The sequence below is a fragment of the Scylla paramamosain genome, chromosome 45, assembly GCF_035594125.1.
Source record: "Scylla paramamosain isolate STU-SP2022 chromosome 45, ASM3559412v1, whole genome shotgun sequence".
Classification (NCBI taxonomy): domain Eukaryota; kingdom Metazoa; phylum Arthropoda; class Malacostraca; order Decapoda; family Portunidae; genus Scylla; species Scylla paramamosain.
In genome coordinates, this window is record NC_087195.1 from 5,683,585 (window position 1) to 5,702,500 (window position 18,916).

The window sequence follows — 18,916 nt, forward strand, 5'->3', positions numbered from 1 at the left end:
TATATATATATATATATATATATATATATATATATATATATATATATATATATATATATATATATATATATATATTATTGCTGTTATTATTAAACTTTTAGATATATTTGCGCCATTAAAAATTAGTAAGTGTTTGGAAGGCTACCACTGTGTGTTTCATGGTGGGTGAGGTGCTACTGATAGGGTCACCTGCTGGACAATTCTGGGAAACATTCATGTACAAATAAGTCTGCGTATTTCAAGTAACATTAGTATACCATAAAAAAAAAAAAGAAAAAAACTGAGTTTTCTCAATATCGTAAACATTTAGACAGTAAATAAACACACACTCTCTCTCTCTCTCTCCTCCATTAAAAAGCTCCGCCCACGAGAAATACCAAATAGACACACACACACTTACTGTGATGTAACCCTCCTTAGGTAAACGTACATGAATGTGTGTGCGCGCGCGCGTGTATGTGTTGTGGTAATTGAAGATAATTACTTAAATACACTTTCTCTCTCTCTCTCTGACTTTCTTTAGTTGCCTGTCTGTCCTCGTCTGCGTGTGTGTGTGTGTGTGTGTGTGTGTGTGTGACAAAGAGAGAGAGAGAGAGAGAGAGAGAGAGAGAGAGAGAGAGAGAGAGAGAGAGAGAGAGAGAGAGAGAGAGAGAGAGTGTCGTCATACAATAATTTCATACTCAAGACAATAAAAGACAAGAAGCAATTAATTATTTATTTTTTCAACTTTCACTGTCTGTCTCTACCCCTTCTTCCACTGTCCTGGTGTGATGATGGTGGTGGTGGTGGTGGTGGTGGTGGTAGTCTTCCTGCTTTTCCATCTTGTCTCTATACATTTGTATCTGTAAAGAAAAGGATTGTATTAGTGAATCAATGCCTATCTAATGTGTACATCTCTATTTATCTCCCACCCACCCCTACTACCTCCAGTACCTCCCCTGCTCGCACCCCTACACCACAACGCCCCCTTCAGACTCTGATGTCCCCCACACTTGCATCAAATACCTTCATGTATCACAACACACGCCATAACACCCCTGACACGCTTCTACCATCGCAGCCCCTCCCCAAAACACCCCAGAATCTTTAATCTTACCTCAAACACCCCGCCTCTACCCTCACACCCCCAATACTCATATCCATCATGACTACTTCACCAAAACACACCAAAGCAATTTCTATCGCACTAAAATTGCTTAAAACACACCAAAACATCTCCAAAATACCACTAAACACACCCAACACAGACCGAGCTACTTTCTAGCATCTTAAAACACACCTAAACAAACCATTATGTCCGCAAAGTATCCTAAACACATCAAAAAAGCACCAAAATTTCTCCAAACACATTTAAAACACAATGAAACATCACAAAACGCCCCACAAACCCAATTAAAACAACCCAAAAAAACATCCAGACCCATCTAAAGCACCAAGAAACACCCATATCCACACAATGCACACCAGTGCTCACCTAAAATGTATCCAAAAACACCTTTAACAGCCCAAAACACAAAGAGAGTACTAGTCATCTCATCCATTCAATATACATTCCTAATATATGTATAGATTTGTGCATAATGTGTATAGATTTCTGAGCATATACCAGCATCTCATGGTATTTGTATGCCTTTCTCAGTGTATGCCTGTGTATACAAGTTTGTGTGTGTATACCAGCCTTAGATAGTATTTATATGTGTTTCTCAGTATATAATATTGTTTGTATACAAGTTTGCGTGTGTATATCAGCATTAGCTAGAGTTTGTAATGTTTTGTGTGTATACAAGCCTTTTTTAAGTATTTGTGTATTTACTTAAGTTACTCATTATCCCAGCCCCTCCAGACCCACCTATGGCATGCAGCGTCAGCCCAGAGTACAGCACCAGGTTGGCCTGGCTAGCCCCAATGAGGATGAAAGCAGGAACAATCATCATCAGCCCCTGTGCCTGATGATGATGGTTCCTGCATGCACACACACACACACACACACACACAGAGTCACCTCAGGCAGCAATTCCAGGAAGAAGAGAGCAAAGAACAGTATGTTAGCTATAGCAACACTAAGTGCGTAGACAGCTGAGGCCATGAAGAAGAAACTACTTCTGCAGCGGGAGAACGCAGCCCCCACAGTCGGCCCAGTGGTGAAGCCTGTGCCGAATGCCACACCCATCAGTACCTGTGGGTTGAGGGATAGGGTTTGACTTGTTTTGGCTGGGTTAGGTTTGGTTAAGCTAGGTTAAGGTTAAGTGACTGTGTGTGTGTCTGAGAGAGAGAGAGAGAGAGAGAGAGAGAGAGAGAGAGAGAGAGAGAGAGAGAGAGAGAGAGAGAGAGAGAGAGAGAGAGAGAGAGAGAGAGAGAGAGAGAGAGAGAGAGAGAGAGAGAGAGAGAGAGAGAGAGAGAGAGAGAGAGAGAGAGAGAGAGAGAGAGAATCCTCTCAGATTCCTAATCATTATATACTCAAGACAATAAAAGACAACAAGCATTTAATTAGTTATTTTCAACACTCACCACTTGTCTCTACCCTTTTTTCCAGTGTCATGATGAAAGTGGTGGTGGTGGTGGTGGTCTTCCTGCTTTTATGTCTTGTCTCTCTACATTTGTGTCTGAAATGAAAAAAATTGTATCACAACACACCCTATAACACCCCTGACACAGAATTCTACCATCGCAGCGCCTCACCAAAACACCACACAATCTTTTATCTTGCCTCAAACACTCCGCCTCTACCTTAACACTCCTAACACTTATTTCCAACATGCCTACAACATCTCAAAAAACACCCCAAAGCAATTTCTATTACAAGAAAACACATTAAAACAGACTAAAATATCCATAAACACACCAAACACACACCAACCTACTTTCATGGACCTTAAAAGACTCCTAAACACACCAAAACACCCCTAAAACATGCTAAACACAGAAAAATCACCAAATTACCATCAAACACACCTAAAGCACTTTAAAACAAACTATAATACTTCAAAAATCACACAAACCCACCTAAAATATCCCAAAAACACACCCAAAACACATTCAAACCACCTAAAACACCCAGAAACACACCCACACCCATCTAAACCACACCTGTACCCACGGAAAGCACACCCAAACTCATCCAAAACAACCAAAAACACACTTAAAACACAACAAAACACACCCAACCTCATCCAAAACAACCAAAAACACACTTAAAACACCACAAAACACACCCAAACTCATCCAAAACAACCAAAAACACTTAAAACACCACAAAACACACCCAAACACATCCAAAACAACCAAAAAAACACTTAAAACACCACAAAACACACCCAAACACATCCAAAACAACCAAAAAAACACTTATAATACCACAAAACAAACCCAAACAATGCAAAACAACCAAAAAAACACTTAAAATACCACAAAACACACCCTAACACATCCAAAATAGATTAAAACATATTAAACACCCCAAAACACAAACTCATCTGAAAGAATCCAAAACATACTTAAAACACCTCAAAACACACAAACTCATCCAAAAAAGCTTAAAACATTCTTAAAACACCAAAATACATACAAACTCATGTAAAGGAACTAAAAACACACTTAAAACACCCCAAAACACACACAAAGTCATCCAAAACAATTTTACAACACCCCAAAACACACACAAACTCATCCAAACAGCCTAAAACACACTTAAAACACCCAAAACACCAAAACACATCCAAAACTGATCAAAACATTGCAAAACACAAAAGGAACACTAAATATAAATATAAATAGATAAATATAGAGATGAGACAGGCAGGGCAGGGTGTATTGAGGTGTATAGGACAGAAAAGATGTATTACGGCAAAGGGACAGACAGGGTGTATTAAGGTGGGACAGAAATCAGACAGGGAAAGTAGACAGGGTTTATTGAGGTGAGAGGGGGACACACAGGAATAGTTTAATAAGATGCAGGGGCCAGACAGGGTGTGTTAAGGTCTAGGAGCAGACAGGTGGGGTGTCCTTAGGTGTAGGAAGACAGGAAGGGTGTACTGAGGTTTGGGAGAGACAGAAAGAAAAATAAAGAGAAACAACGACAGAAAATATGAGTAACACAGATAGACAAAGGATATATATGTGAGAGAGAGAGAGAGAGAGAGAGAGAGAGAGAGAGAGAGAGAGAGAGAGAGAGAGAGAGAGAGAGAGAGAGAGAGAGAGAGAGAGAGAGAGAGAGAGAGAGAGAGAGAGAGAGAGAGAGAGAGAGAGAGAGAGATCCTGTCATATTCCTCATCATCATGCTTTCAAGGACTTTAAAACACCTTTAAACACACCAAAATAATAAAAGATAATAAAAGACAAAGAGCATTTAATTAGTTATTTTCAACACTCACTGCTTGTCTGTTCCCTTTCTTCCACTGTCCTGGTGATGGTGGTGGTGGCTTTGGAGGTGGTGGTGTTTCCTGCTTTTCTGTCTCGTGTCTCTACATTTGTGTCTGAAAAGAAAAGGATTGCATCACAACACACGTTATAACACCCTTGACACACTCCTACCATCGCAACGCCTCACCAAAACACCACAGAATCTTTTATCTTACCTCAAGCACTCCACCTCTACCATAACACCAATAATACTCATCTCCAACAAGCCTACAACATCTCAAAATACACTCTTAAAGCAACTTCTATTACAACAAAACACATTAAAACACACCAAAACATCCCCAAACATACTCCACACACACTAAGCTGCTTTAGAGGACCATAAAACACCTTTAAACACACCAAAATACCCCTAAAACACCCTCAAAACATCATAAACACATAGAAAAATCACCAAATTACCATCACACACACCTAAAACACCCTAACACGAACTAAAACACTCCAAAAATCAAACTCACCTAAAATATCCCATAAACACACTCAAAACACATTCAAACTCACCTAAAACACCCACAAACACCCAAACGACAGCTGTACCCACCCAAAACACACCCAAACTCATCCAAAACAGCTAAAAACACTTAAAACACCACAAACCACACCCAGTCATCCGAAACAGACCGAAAAACATTTAAAACTCCCAAAAACACACCTCAGGCATACCAAAACACACCAGGAACGTTAAATATTGATGAGGACAGAGGAGCGGATCCAGCTCCCAGGTCGTTGATGACGTCACGTAAATATACGTATCGTAACGGATTTCATTTTGAAATTGACCCCTAGAAAAAATAGAGCTAGGCTCGAATGCTTTATATATTCTGACTTGACAAATACTTTAACTAATATTCATAATATTATAACACCTCTAGCTTTCATAGTATTTAAAATATATCCAAATGAAATATGAAAAAAAATGTTGCAACATTCCACACCATTAAAATCATTGAACAGCCCACAAATTTTGAGTTTACAGGAATTCTAAAAAAAATTAAAAATACGAACTATCTTTTTAAAGAATCAAAAGTTACCTAGAACCACAAGTAAACAAATAAAAAACAAATGTGTAAAAAAAGTGTTGGAACCTAAACACGATTAAAAACCACTGAAAAGTCCACCCATTTTCACTTAACAAGAAGATAAGACACTTTAAAAAATATGAACTATTTTTTAAAACAATAAAAAGTTAGTTACATACTGAAATAGAGAAATAATAATACAAAAAATGTTATAATAACAACTTTTAACGGGACCATAAACCATTTTAAAGTCCACTTAATTAACTCAACAGGAACAAAGAAACACTTTAAAAATCATAAGCGATTTTTTAAAACAACGAGGACGTAATTACAGCTTGAAATAAAAAAGTGACTTACCGGGGTATGTAAAAAAAACAGCGGAAAACGAGCCTATATTTACGTTAAAAACAACGGTAAATTCAACACATTTCCTTAACAGAACCAAGCAAAACACTTCTAAAGCAACTAAATATTTTTATAAACCATAAAAACATACTATAAAAGCAGAATAAAGAAGTTAAGAAAATATTTAAAAAAAAATATTGGAACGGACAGGCTGAAACAGGTAGCGACCCATCATGGCCGCCCTTGTAGGCAACATCTATTTTGCCTGTTATTCTTTCATCACACCCAAACATGCAATGGCGGATATACCTAGCTAGCGGATATGAAAGCCCAGTCATGTGTCTCTACTTTGTTATATGTTTGGCTTACAATAAGGGAGAGATGAAGCAGATATTGGGGGATAAATGGGGGAAGGCTGCCTCCTCCTCAGCTGATATCACTGGCTGCTAAAACGGAATTTTTGCGTTTTTTTAATTTCTGTTGTGATTATTTCGTGTGCATTTTGTCCTGGAGGTGGGGACCGTTTGTAGCACCGTGGCATGTTGTCACAAGTATATCCCTAACAGCAGAAAATGTGAAATATGAGGCTTAAAAATAAACACTGAAAAATAAAAAAATAAAAAATTCACCAGAGCGTCCTGTGTGTTGTTGTGCGTGACACGGAGTCACTATAAAGAACAACACCATCAGAGTTGTCGCCTGTTACAATAAACTGTGCAAACTCCCTGGCTGGACAAGTGGTGGGTGGCTCACTTACCACTGTTACAGCCTTGCTGGCCCTCACCAGCTGCTACCAGCCCTCCCAGGCACCTCCCGGCAGGCACCAAGCTTGCACCAGCACATGAAGGCAGCCACGGCCCGTGTCACTGTCTTGTTGAGCGAAAATCCAGGTTAAATAAAGCAGCAGCTCATGGTACCCCTTGAACACAGTCACTTCCTCTCTGACGCCTGCTTCCTTCCTCTCCCTGCCAGCCAGTGCCTCGCACTACGCACCTAAACATATCCACAAAACACTTATTGATTCCAATAAAAAGCACCAACTACTCTCATATTGTAACAGACTTATGAAAAAATAAATATAATGAAATGGAAACGCAGAAAATAAATTCTAAGACGATATAACAGTAATCGTCAGAGTATTTATAAATTACTAATTCAAGCGCCAAATTCAAAGTGATTCTGGCGGCGCTAACACTGCAGTGTCTCATGCCTTGTGTGGCGTAACATGAAGTCCTTAAAAGCTTGTGTGAATTAAAGCCTCGCATTAATACTGCGTTATCTCTCAACTTATCATTATCAAGTCTTTACCATACTGCATAAAAAAAAAAGATAATAATAATTCCCATATATATATATATATATATATATATATATATATATATATATATATATATATATATATATATATATATATATATATATATATATATATTTTATTTTTTTTATGGCCAAAAAGGCAACAAAAATCAAATAAAAAAAATATGCCCACTGAAATGCCAGTCCCATAAAAGGGTCAAAGCAGTGGTAAAAAATTGATGAATAAGTGTCTTGAAACTTCCCTCTTGAAGGAATTCAAGTCATAGGAAGGTGGAAATACAGAAGCAGGCAGGGAGTTCCAGAGTTATATATATATATATATATATATATATATATATATATATATATATATATATATATATATATATATATATATATTATTGCTGTTATTATTAAACTTTTAGATAAATTTGCGCCATTAAAAATTAGTAAGTGTTTGGAAGGCTACCACTGTGTGTTTCATGGTGGGTGGGGTGCTACTGATAGGGTCACCTGCTGGACAATTCTGGGAAACATTCATGTACAAATAAGTCTGCGTATTTCCAAGTAACATTAGTATACCATAAAAAAAAAAAAAAAACTGAGTTTTCTCAATATCGTAAACATTTAGACAGTAAATAAACACACACTCTCTCTCTCTCTCTCCTCCATTAAAAAGCTCCGCCCCACGAGAAATACCAAATAGACACACACACACTTACTGTGATGTAACCCTCCTTAGGTAAACGTACATGAATGTGTGTGCGCGCGCGCGCGTGTATGTGTTGTGGTAATTGAAGATAATTACTTAAATACACTTTCTGTCTCTTTCTCTGACTTTCTTTAGTTGCCTGTCTGTCCTCGTCTGCGTGTGTGTGTGTGTGTGTGACAAGAGAGAGAGAGAGAGAGAGAGAGAGAGAGAGAGAGAGAGAGAGAGAGAGAGAGAGAGAGAGAGAGAGAGAGAGAGAGAGAGAGAGAGAGAGAGAGAGAGAGAGAGAGAGAGAGAGAGAGAGAGAGAGAGAGAGAGAGAGAGAGAGAGAGAATCCCCTCAGATTCCTAATCATTATATACTCAAGACAATAAAAGACAACAAGCATTTAATTAGTTATTTTCAACACTCACCACTTGTCTCTACCCTTTTTTCCAGTGTCATGATGAAAGTGGTGGTGGTGGTGGTGGTCTTCCTGCTTTTATGTCGTGTCTCTCTACATTTGTGTCTGAAAAGAAAAGGATTGTATCACAACACACACTATAACACCCCTGACACACTTCTACCATCGCAGCGCCTCACCAAAACACCACACAATCTTTTATCTTGCCTCAAACACTCCGCCTCTACCATAACACCCATAACACTTATTTCCAACATGCCTACAACATCTCAAAAAACACGCCAAAGCAATTTCTATTACAAGAAAACACATTAAAACAGACTAAAATATCCATAAACACACCAAACACACACCAACCTACTTTCATGGACCTTAAAAGACTCCTAAACACACCAAAACACCCCTAAAACATGCTAAACACAGAAAAATCACCAAATTACCATCAAACACACCTAAAGCACTTTAAAACAAACTATAATACTCCAAAAATCACACAAACCCACCTAAAATATCCCAAAAACACACCCAAAACACATTCAAACCACCTAAAACACCCAGAAACACACCCACACCCATCTAAACCACACCTGTACCCACGGAAAGCACACCCAAACTCATCCAAAACAACCAAAAACACACTTAAAACACAACAAAACACACCCAACCTCATCCAAAACAACCAAAAACACACTTAAAACACCACAAAACACACCCAAACTCATCCAAAACAACCAAAAACACTTAAAACACCACAAAACACACCCAAACACATCCAAAACAACCAAAAAAACACTTAAAACACCACAAAACACACCCAAACACATCCAAAACAACCAAAAAAACACTTAAAATACCACAAAACAAACCCAAACAATGGAAAACAACCAAAAACACACTTAAAACACCACAAAACACACCCTAACACATCCAAAATAGATTAAAACATATTAAACACCCCAAAACACAAATTCATCTGAAAGAATCCAAAACATACTTAAAACACCTCAAAACACACATAAACTCATCCAAAAAAGCTTAAAACATTCTTAAAACACCAAAATACATACAAACTCATGTAAAGGAACTAAAAACACACTTAAAACACCCCAAAACACACACAAAGTCATCCAAAACAATTTTATAACACCCCAAAACACACACAAACTCATCCAAACAGCCTAAAACACACTTAAAACACCCAAAACTCCAAAACACATCCAAAACTGATCAAAACATTGCAAAACACAAAAGGAACACTAAATATAAATATAAATAGATAAATATAGAGATGAGACAGGCAGGGCAGGGTGTATTGAGGTGTATAGGACAGAAAAGATGTATTACGGCAAAGGGACAGACAGGGTGTATTAAGGTGGGACAGAAATCAGACAGGGAAAGTAGACAGGGTTTATTGAGGTGAAGGGGGACACACAGGAATAGTTTAATAAGATGCAGGAGCCAGACAGGGTGTGTTAAGGTCTAGGAGCAGACAGGTGGGGTGTCCTTAGGTGTAGGAAGACAGGAAGGGTGTACTGAGGTTTGGGAGAGACAGAAAGAAAAATAAAGAGAAACAACGACAGAAAATATGAGTAACACAGATAGACAAAGGATATATATGTGAGAGAGAGAGAGAGAGAGAGAGAGAGAGAGAGAGAGAGAGAGAGAGAGAGAGAGAGAGAGAGAGAGAGAGAGAGAGAGAGAGAGAGAGAGAGAGAGAGAGAGAGAGAGAGAGAGAGAGATCCTGTCATATTCCTCATCATCATGCTTTCTAGGACTTTAAAACACCTTTAAACACACCAAAATAATAAAAGATAATAAAAGACAAAAAGCATTTAATTAGTTATTTTCAACACTCACTGCTTGTCTGTTCCCTTTCTTCCACTGTCCTGGTGGTGGTGGTGGTGGCTTTGGAGGTGGTGGTGTTCCTGCTTTTCTGTCTCGTGTCTCTACATTTGTGTCTGAAAAGAAAAGGATTGCATCACAACACATGTTATAACACCCTTGACACACTCCTACCATCGCAACGCCTCACCAAAACACCACACAATCTTTTATCTTACCTCAAGCACTCCGCCTCTACCATAACACCAATAATACTCATCTCCAACAAGCCTACAACATCTCAAAATACACCCTTAAAGCAACTTCTATTACAACAAAACACATTAAAACACACCAAAACATCCCCAAACATACTCCACACATACTAAGCTGCTTTAGAGGACCATAAAACACCTTTAAACACACCAAAATACCCCTAAAACACCCTCAAAACATCATAAACACATAGAAAAATCACCAAATTACAATCACACACACCTAAAACACCCTAACACGAACTAAAACACTCCAAAAATCAAACTCACCTAAAATATCCCATAAACACACTCAAAACACATTCAAACTCACCTAAAACACCCACAAACACCCAAACGACAGCTGTACTCACCCAAAACTCATCCAAAACAGCTAAAAACACTTAAAACACCACAAACCACACCCAGTCATCCGAAACAGACCGAAAAACATTTAAAACTCCCAAAAACACACCTCAGGCATACCAAAACACACCAAGAACGTTAAATATTGATGAGGACAGAGGAGCGGATCCAGCTCCCAGGTCGTTGATGACGTCACGTAAATATACGTATCGTAACGGATTTCATTTTGAAATTGACCCCTAGAAAAAATAGAGCTAAGCTCGAATGCTTTATATATTCTGACTTGACAAATACTTTAACTAATATTCATAATATTATAACACCTCTAGCTTTCATAGTATTTAAAATATATCCAAATGAAATATGAAAAAAAATGTTGCAACATTCCACACCATTAAAATCATTGAACAGCCCACAAATTTTGAGTTTACAGGAATTCTAAAAAAATTAAAAAATACGAACTATCTTTTTAAAGAATCAAAAGTTACCTAGAACCACAAGTAAACAAATAAAAAACAAATGTGTAAAAAAAAAGTGTTGGAACCTAAACACGATTAAAAACCACTGAAAAGTCCACCCATTTTCACTTAACAAGAAGATAAGACACTTTAAAAAATATGAACTATTTTTTAAAACAATAAAAAGTTAGTTACATACTGAAATAGAGAAAAATAATACAAAAAAATGTTATAATAACAACTTTTAACGGGACCATAAACCATTTTAAAGTCCACTTAATTAACTCAACAGGAACAAAGAAACACTTTAAAAATCATAAGCGATTTTTTAAAACAACGAGGACGTAATTACAGCTTGAAATAAAAAAGTGACTTACCAGGGTATGTAAAAAAACAGCGGAAAACGAGCCTATATTTACGTTAAAAACAACGGTAAATTCAACACATTTCCTTAACAGAACCAAGCAAAACACTTCTAAAGCAACTAAATATTTTTATAAACCATAAAAACATACTATAAAATCAGAATAAAGAAGTTAAGAAAATATTAAAAAAATATTGGAACGGACAGGCTGAAACAGGTAGCGACCCATCATGGCCGCCCTTGTAGGCAACATCTATTTTGCCTGTTATTCTTTCATCACACCCAAACATGCAATGGCGGATATACCTAGCTAGCGGATATGAAAGCCCAGTCATGTGTCCCTACTTTGTTATATGTTTGGCTTACAATAAGGGAGAGATGAAGCAGATATTGGGGGATAAATGGGGGAAGGCTGCCTCCTCCTCAGCTGATATCACTGGCTAAAACGGAATTTTTGCGTTTTTTTAAATTTCTGTTGTGATTATTTCGTGTGCATTTTGTCCTGGAGGTGGGGACCGTTTGTAGCACAGTGGCATGTTGTCACAAGTATATCCGTAACAGCAGAAAATGTGAAATATGAGGCTTAAAAATAAACACTGAAAAATAAAAAAATAAAAAATTCACCAGAGCGTCCTGTGTGTTGTTGTGCGTGACACGGAGTCACTATAAAGAACAACACCATCAGAGTTGTCGCCTGTTACGATAAACTGTGCAAACTCCCTGGCTGGACAAGTGGTGGGTGGCTCACTTACCACTGTTACAGCCTTGCTGGCCCTCACCAGCTGCTACCGGCCCTCCCAGGCACCTCCCGGCAGGCACCAAGCTTGCACCAGCACATGAAGGCAGCCACGGCCCGTGTCACTGTCTTGTTGAGCGAAAATCCAGGTTAAATAAAGCAGCAGCTCATGGTACCCCTTGAACACAGTCACTTCCTCTCTGACGCCTGCTTCCTTCCTCTCCCTGCCAGCCAGTGCCTCGCACTACGCACCTAAACATATCCACAAAACATTTCTCCATTCCAATAACAAGCACCAACTACTCTCATATTGTAACAGATTTATGAAAAAATAAATATAATAAAATGAAAACGCAGAAAATAAATTCTAAGACGATATAACTGTAATCGTCAGAGTATTTATAAATTACTAATTCAAGCGCCAAATTCAAAGTGGTTCTGGCGGCGCTAACACTGCAGTGTCTCATGCCTTGTGTGGCGTAACATGAAGTCCTTAAAAGCTTGTGTGACTTAAAGCCTCGCATTAATACTGCGTTATCTCTCAACTTATCATTATCAAGTCTTTACCATATTGCATAAAAAAAAAGATAATAATAATTCCCATATATATATATATATATATATATATATATATATATATATATATATATATATATATATATATATATATATATATATATATATATATATATATATATATATATATATATATATATATATATATATATATATATATATATATATATATATATATATATATATATATATATATATATATATATATATTTTTATATATATATATATATATTTTTTTTTTATGGCCAAAGGCAACAAAAATCAAATAAAAAAAATATGCCCACTGAAATGCCAGTCCCATAAAAGGGTCAAAGCAGTGGTAAAAAATTGATGAATAAGTGTCTTGAAACTTCCCTCTTGAAGGAATTCAAGTCATAGGAAGGTGGAAATACAGAAGCAGGCAGGGAGTTCCAGGGTATATATATATATATATATATATATATATATATATATATATATATATATATATATATATATATATATATATATATATGTAGATATATATCTATCTATCTATATATATATATATATATATATATATATATATATATATATATATATATATATATATATATATATATATATATATATATATATTATTGCTGTTATTATTAAACTTTTAGATATATTTGCGCCATTAAAAATTAGTAAGTGTTTGGAAGGCTACCACTGTGTGTTTCATGGTAGGTGAGGTGCTACTGATAGGGTCACCTGCTGGACAATTCTGGGAAACATTCATGTACAAATAAGTCTGCGTATTTCAAGTAACATTAGTATACCATAAAAAAAAAAAAAAAAAAAACTGAGTTTTCTCAATATCGTAAACATTTAGACAGTAAATAAACACACACTCTCTCTCTCTCCTCCATTAAAAAGCTCCGCCCACGAGAAATACCAAATAGACACACACACACTTACTGTGATGTAACCCTCCTTAGGTAAACGTACATGAATGTGTGCGCACGCGCGCGTGTATGTGTTGTGGTAATTGAAGATAATTACTTAAATACACTTCTCTCTCTCTCTCTCTGACTTTCTTTAGTTGCCTCTCTGTCCTCGTCTGCGTGTGTGTGTGTGTGACAAAGAGAGAGAGAGAGAGAGAGAGAGAGAGAGAGAGAGAGAGAGAGAGAGAGAGAGAGAGAGAGAGAGAGAGAGAGAGAGAGAGAGAGAGAGAGAGAGAGATAGAGAGTGTCGTCATACAATAATTTCATGCTCAAGACAATAAAAGACAAGAAGCAATTAATTATTTATTTTTTCAACTTTCACTGTCTGTCTCTACCCCTTCTTCCACTGTCCTGGTGTGATGATGGTGGTGGTGGTGGTGGTAGTCTTCCTGCTTTTCCATCTTGTCTCTATACATTTGTACCTGTAAAGAAAAGGATTGTATTAGTGAATCAATGCCTATCTAATGTGTACATCTCTATTTATCTCCCACCCACCCCTACTACCTCCAGTACCTCCCCTGCTCGCACCCCTACACCACAACGCCCCCTTCAGACTCTGATGTCCCCCACACTTGCATCAAATACCTTCATGTATCACAACACACGCCATAACACCCCTGACACGCTTCTACCATCGCAGCCCCTCCCCAAAACACCCCAGAATCTTTAATCTTACCTCAAACACCCCGCCTCTACCCTCACACCCCCAATACTCATATCCATCATGACTACTTCACCAAAACACACCAAAGCAATTTCTATCGCACTAAAATTGCTTAAAACACACCAAAACATCTCCAAAATACCACTAAACACACCCAACACAGACCGAGCTACTTTCTAGCATCTTAAAACACACCTAAACAAACCATTATGTCCGCAAAGTATCCTAAACACATCAAAAAAGCACCAAAATTTCTCCAAACACATTTAAAACACAATGAAACATCACAAAACGCCCCACAAACCCAATTAAAACAACTCAAAAAAACATCCAGACCCATCTAAAGCACCAAGAAACACCCATATCCACACAATGCACACCAGTGCTCACCTAAAATGTATCCAAAAACACCTTTAACAGCCCAAAACACAAAGAGAGTACTAGTCATCTCATTCATTCAATATACATTCCTAATATATGTATAGATTTGTGCATAATGTGTATAGATTTCTGAGCATATACCAGCATCTCATGGTATTTGTATGCCTTTCTCAGTGTATGCCTGTGTATACAAGTTTGTGTGTGTATACCAGCCTTAGATAGTATTTATATGTGTTTCTCAGTATATAATATTGTTTGTATACAAGTTTGCGTGTGTATATCAGCATTAGCTAGAGTTTGTAATGTTTTGTGTGTATACAAGCCTTTTTAAGTATTTGTGTATTTACTTAAGTCACTCATTATCCCAGCCCCTCCAGACCCACCTATGGCATGCAGCATCAGCCCAGAGTACAGCACCAGGTTGGCCTGGCTAGCCCCAATGAGGATGAAAGCAGGAACAATCATCATCAGCCCCTGTGCCTGATGATGATGGTTCCTGCATGGACACACACACACACACACACACACACACACACACACACACACACACACACACACACACACAGAGTCACCTCAGGCAGCAATTCCTGGAAGAAGAGAGCAAAGAACAGTATGTTAGCTATAGCAACACTAAGTGCGTAGACAGCTGAGGCCATGAAGAAGAAACAACTTCTGCAGCGGGAGAACGCAGCCCCCACAGTCGGCCCAGTGGTGAAGCCTCTGCTGAATGCCACACCCATCAGTACCTGTGGGTTGAGGGATAGGGTTTGACTTGTTTTGGCTGGGTTAGGTTTGGTTAAGCTAGGTTAAGGTTAAGTGACTGTGTGTGTGTCTGAGAGAGAGAGAGAGAGAGAGAGAGAGAGAGAGAGAGAGAGAGAGAGAGAGAGAGAGAGAGAGAGAGAGAGAGAGAGAGAGAGAGAGAGAGAGAGAGAGAGAGAGAGAGAGAGAGAGAGAGAGAGAGAGAGAGAAAATTAGTCATCTCAATCATTTAACACATTCCTAATATAAGTATTGATTTGTGTATACTAGCCATACCTAATATGTTTATAGATTTCTGAAAATAAACCAGCATCTCTTATAGGTTTATGTGTGTATACCATCATTAGCAAGTGTTTGTATGCGTTTCTAAGTATATACGAAACTTAGCAGATATTACTGTGTGTTTCTAAGTGTATAACAGTCTTAATTGTGTGTGTATATCAGCATTACCTAGTGTTTGTAATGGTTTGTGTGTATACAAACCTTTTTTAAGTATTCCTGTGTATTTACTTAAGTCATTCATTATCTCAGCCCCTCCAGACCCACCTATGGCATGCAGCGTCAGCCCAGAGTACAGCCCCTGGTTGGTCTAGCTAGCCCCAATGAGGATGAAAGCAGGAACAATCATCATCAGCCCATGTACATGATGATGATGGCTGCTGCTGCACACACACACACACACACACACACACACACACACACACACACACACACACACACACCTCAGGCAGCAATTCCTGGAAGAAGTGAGAAGATAATAGTTTGTTAGCCACAGGAAGAGTGAGTGCGTAGACAACAGAGGCAATGAACCAGCCAGTACTTCACCAGTGAGAAGACACGGCCCCTACAGTCCGCCCAGTGAAGACCGTGATGAACGCCACGCCCATCAGTGCCTGTGGGTTGAGGGGAGGTTTGGGTAGGGTTTGGCTTGTTTTGGTTGGGTTAGGTTAGGTTAAGCTAGGTTAAGGTTAAGTGGTAGTGTGTGTGTCTCAGAGAGAGAGAGAGAGAGAGAGAGAGAGAGAGAGAGAGAGAGAGAGAGAGAGAGAGAGAGAGAGAGAGAGAGAGAGAGAGAGAGAGAGAGAGAGAGAGAGAGAGAGAGAGAGAGAGAGAGAGATCCTGTCAGATTCCTAATCATTTTATACTCAAGATAATAAAAGACAAGAGCATTTAATTAGTTATTTTCAACACTCACTGCTTGTCTGTTCCCTTTCTTCCACTGTCCTGGTGGTGGTGGTGATGGTGGCTTTGGAGGTGGTGGTGTTTCCTGCTTTTCTGTCTCGTGTCTCTACATTTGTGTCTGAAAAGAAAAGGATTGCATCACAACACACGTTATAACACCCTTGACACACTCCTACCATCGCAACGCCTCACCAAAACACCACACAATCTTTTATCTTACCTCAAGCACTCCGCCTCTACCATAACACCAATAATACTCATCTCCAACAAGCCTACAACATCTCAAAATACACTCTTAAAGCAACTTCTATTACAACAAAACACATTAAAACACACTAAAACATCCCCAAACATACTCCACATACACTAAGCTGCTTTAGAGGACCATAAAAAACCTTTAAACACACCAAAATACCCCTAAAACACCCTCAAAACATCATAAACACATAGAAAAATCACCAAATTACCATCACACACACCTAAAACACCCTAACACGAACTAAAACACTCCAAAAATCAAACTCACCTAAAATATCCCATAAACACACTCAAAACACATTCAAACTCACCTAAAACACCCACAAACACCCAAACGACAGCTGTACCCACCCAAAACACACCCAAACTCATCCAAAACAGCTAAAAACACTTAAAACACCACAAACCACACTCAGTCATCCGAAACAGACCGAAAAACATTTAAAACTCCCAAAAACACACCTCAGGCATACCAGAACACACCAGGAACGTTAAATATTGATGAGGACAGAGGAGCGGATCCAGCTCCCAGGTCGTTGATGACGTCACGTAAATATACGTATCGTAACGGATTTCATTTTGAAATTGACCCCTAGAAAAAATAGAGCTAGGCTCGAATGCTTTATATATTCTGACTTGACAAATACTTTAACTAATATTCATAATATTATAACACCTCTAGCTTTCATAGTATTTAAAATATATCCAAATGAAATATGAAAAAAAATGTTTGCAACATTCCACACCATTAAAATCATTGAACAGCCCACAAAATTTGAGTTTCCAGGAATTCTAAAAATTTTTAAAAATACGAACTATCTTTTTAAAGAATCAAAAAGTTACCTAGAACCACAAGTACACAAATAAAAAAAACAAATGTGTAAAAAAAAGTGTTGGAACCTAAACACGATTAAAAACCACTGAAAAGTCCACCCATTTTCACTTAACAAGAAGATAAGACACTTTAAAAAATATGAACTATTTTTTAAAACAATAAAAAGTTAGTTACATACTGAAATAGAGAAATAATAATACAAAAAATGTTATAATAACAACTTTTAACGGGGACATAAACCATTTTAAAGTCCACTTAATTAACTCAACAGGAACAAAGAAACACTTTAAAAATCATAAGCGATTTTTTGAATCAACGAGGACGTAATTACAGCTTGAAATAAAAAAGTGACTTACCGGGGTATGTAAAAAAAACAGCGGAAAACGAGCCTATATTTACGTTAAAAACAACGGTAAATTCAACACATTTCCTTAACAGAACCAAGCAAAACACTTCTAAAGCAACTAAATATTTTCATAAACCATAAAAACATACTATACAAGCAGAATAAAGAGGTTAAGAAAATATTTAAAAAAAAAAATATTGGAACGGACAGGCTGGAACAGGTAGCGAGCGACCATGGCGGCCCTTGTAGGCAACATCTATTTTGCCTGTTATTCTTCCATCACACCCAAACATGCAATGGCGGATATACCTAGCTAGCGGATATGAAAGCCCAGTCATGTGTCTCTACTTTGTTATATGTTTGGCTTACAATAAGGGAGAGATGAAGCAGATATTGGGGGATAAATGGGGGAAGGCTGCCTCCTCCTCAGCTGATATCACTGGCTAAAACGGAATTTTTGCGTTTTTTAAATTTCTGTTGTGATTATTTCGTGTGCATTTTGTCCTGGAGGTGGGGACCGTTTGTAGCACCGTGGCATGTTGTCACAAGTATATCCCTAACAGCAGAAAATGTGAAATGTGAGGCTTAAAAATAAACACTGAAAAATAAATAAAAACAAAATTCACCAGAGCGTCCTGTGTGTTGTTGTGCGTGACACGGAGTCACTATAAAGAACAACACCATCAGAGTTGTCGCCTGTTACAATAAACTGTGCAAACTCCCTGGCTGGACAAGTGGTGGGTGGCTCACTTACCACTGTTACAGCCCTGCTGGCCCTCAC

At 38.0% G+C, this 18,916-nt stretch overlaps 2 long non-coding RNA genes across 4 annotated transcripts in view; both read right to left on the bottom strand.

The window, feature by feature from the left end:
* Positions 1-701: 701 nt before the first annotated feature.
* Positions 702-18,916, bottom strand: part of LOC135094319 (uncharacterized) — an 18,427-nt gene continuing 212 nt past the window's right edge. Inside the window, exons 1-6 of one of the 3 annotated variants that reach the window (XR_010263733.1) lie at positions 18,890-18,916; positions 16,710-16,814; positions 16,240-16,410; positions 2,509-2,603; positions 2,003-2,176; positions 702-842 (exon numbers count right to left, since the gene is read on the bottom strand). The exon at positions 18,890-18,916 is cut by the window's right edge and continues 212 nt beyond it. This is a non-coding gene — a long non-coding RNA (uncharacterized LOC135094319). Of the gene's footprint in view, positions 843-2,002; positions 2,177-2,508; positions 2,604-4,370; positions 4,473-6,543; positions 6,785-10,051; positions 10,153-12,209; positions 12,455-16,239; positions 16,411-16,709; positions 16,815-18,889 lie in introns of those variants that run through there. The other 2 variants (XR_010263732.1, XR_010263734.1) reach the window with 2 other exon arrangements.
* Positions 14,004-15,589, bottom strand: LOC135094320 (uncharacterized). Its single transcript, XR_010263735.1, has 2 exons — positions 15,331-15,589; positions 14,004-14,135 (listed from the first exon to the last, which is right to left on the bottom strand). It is a non-coding gene; the product is annotated as an uncharacterized LOC135094320 (long non-coding RNA).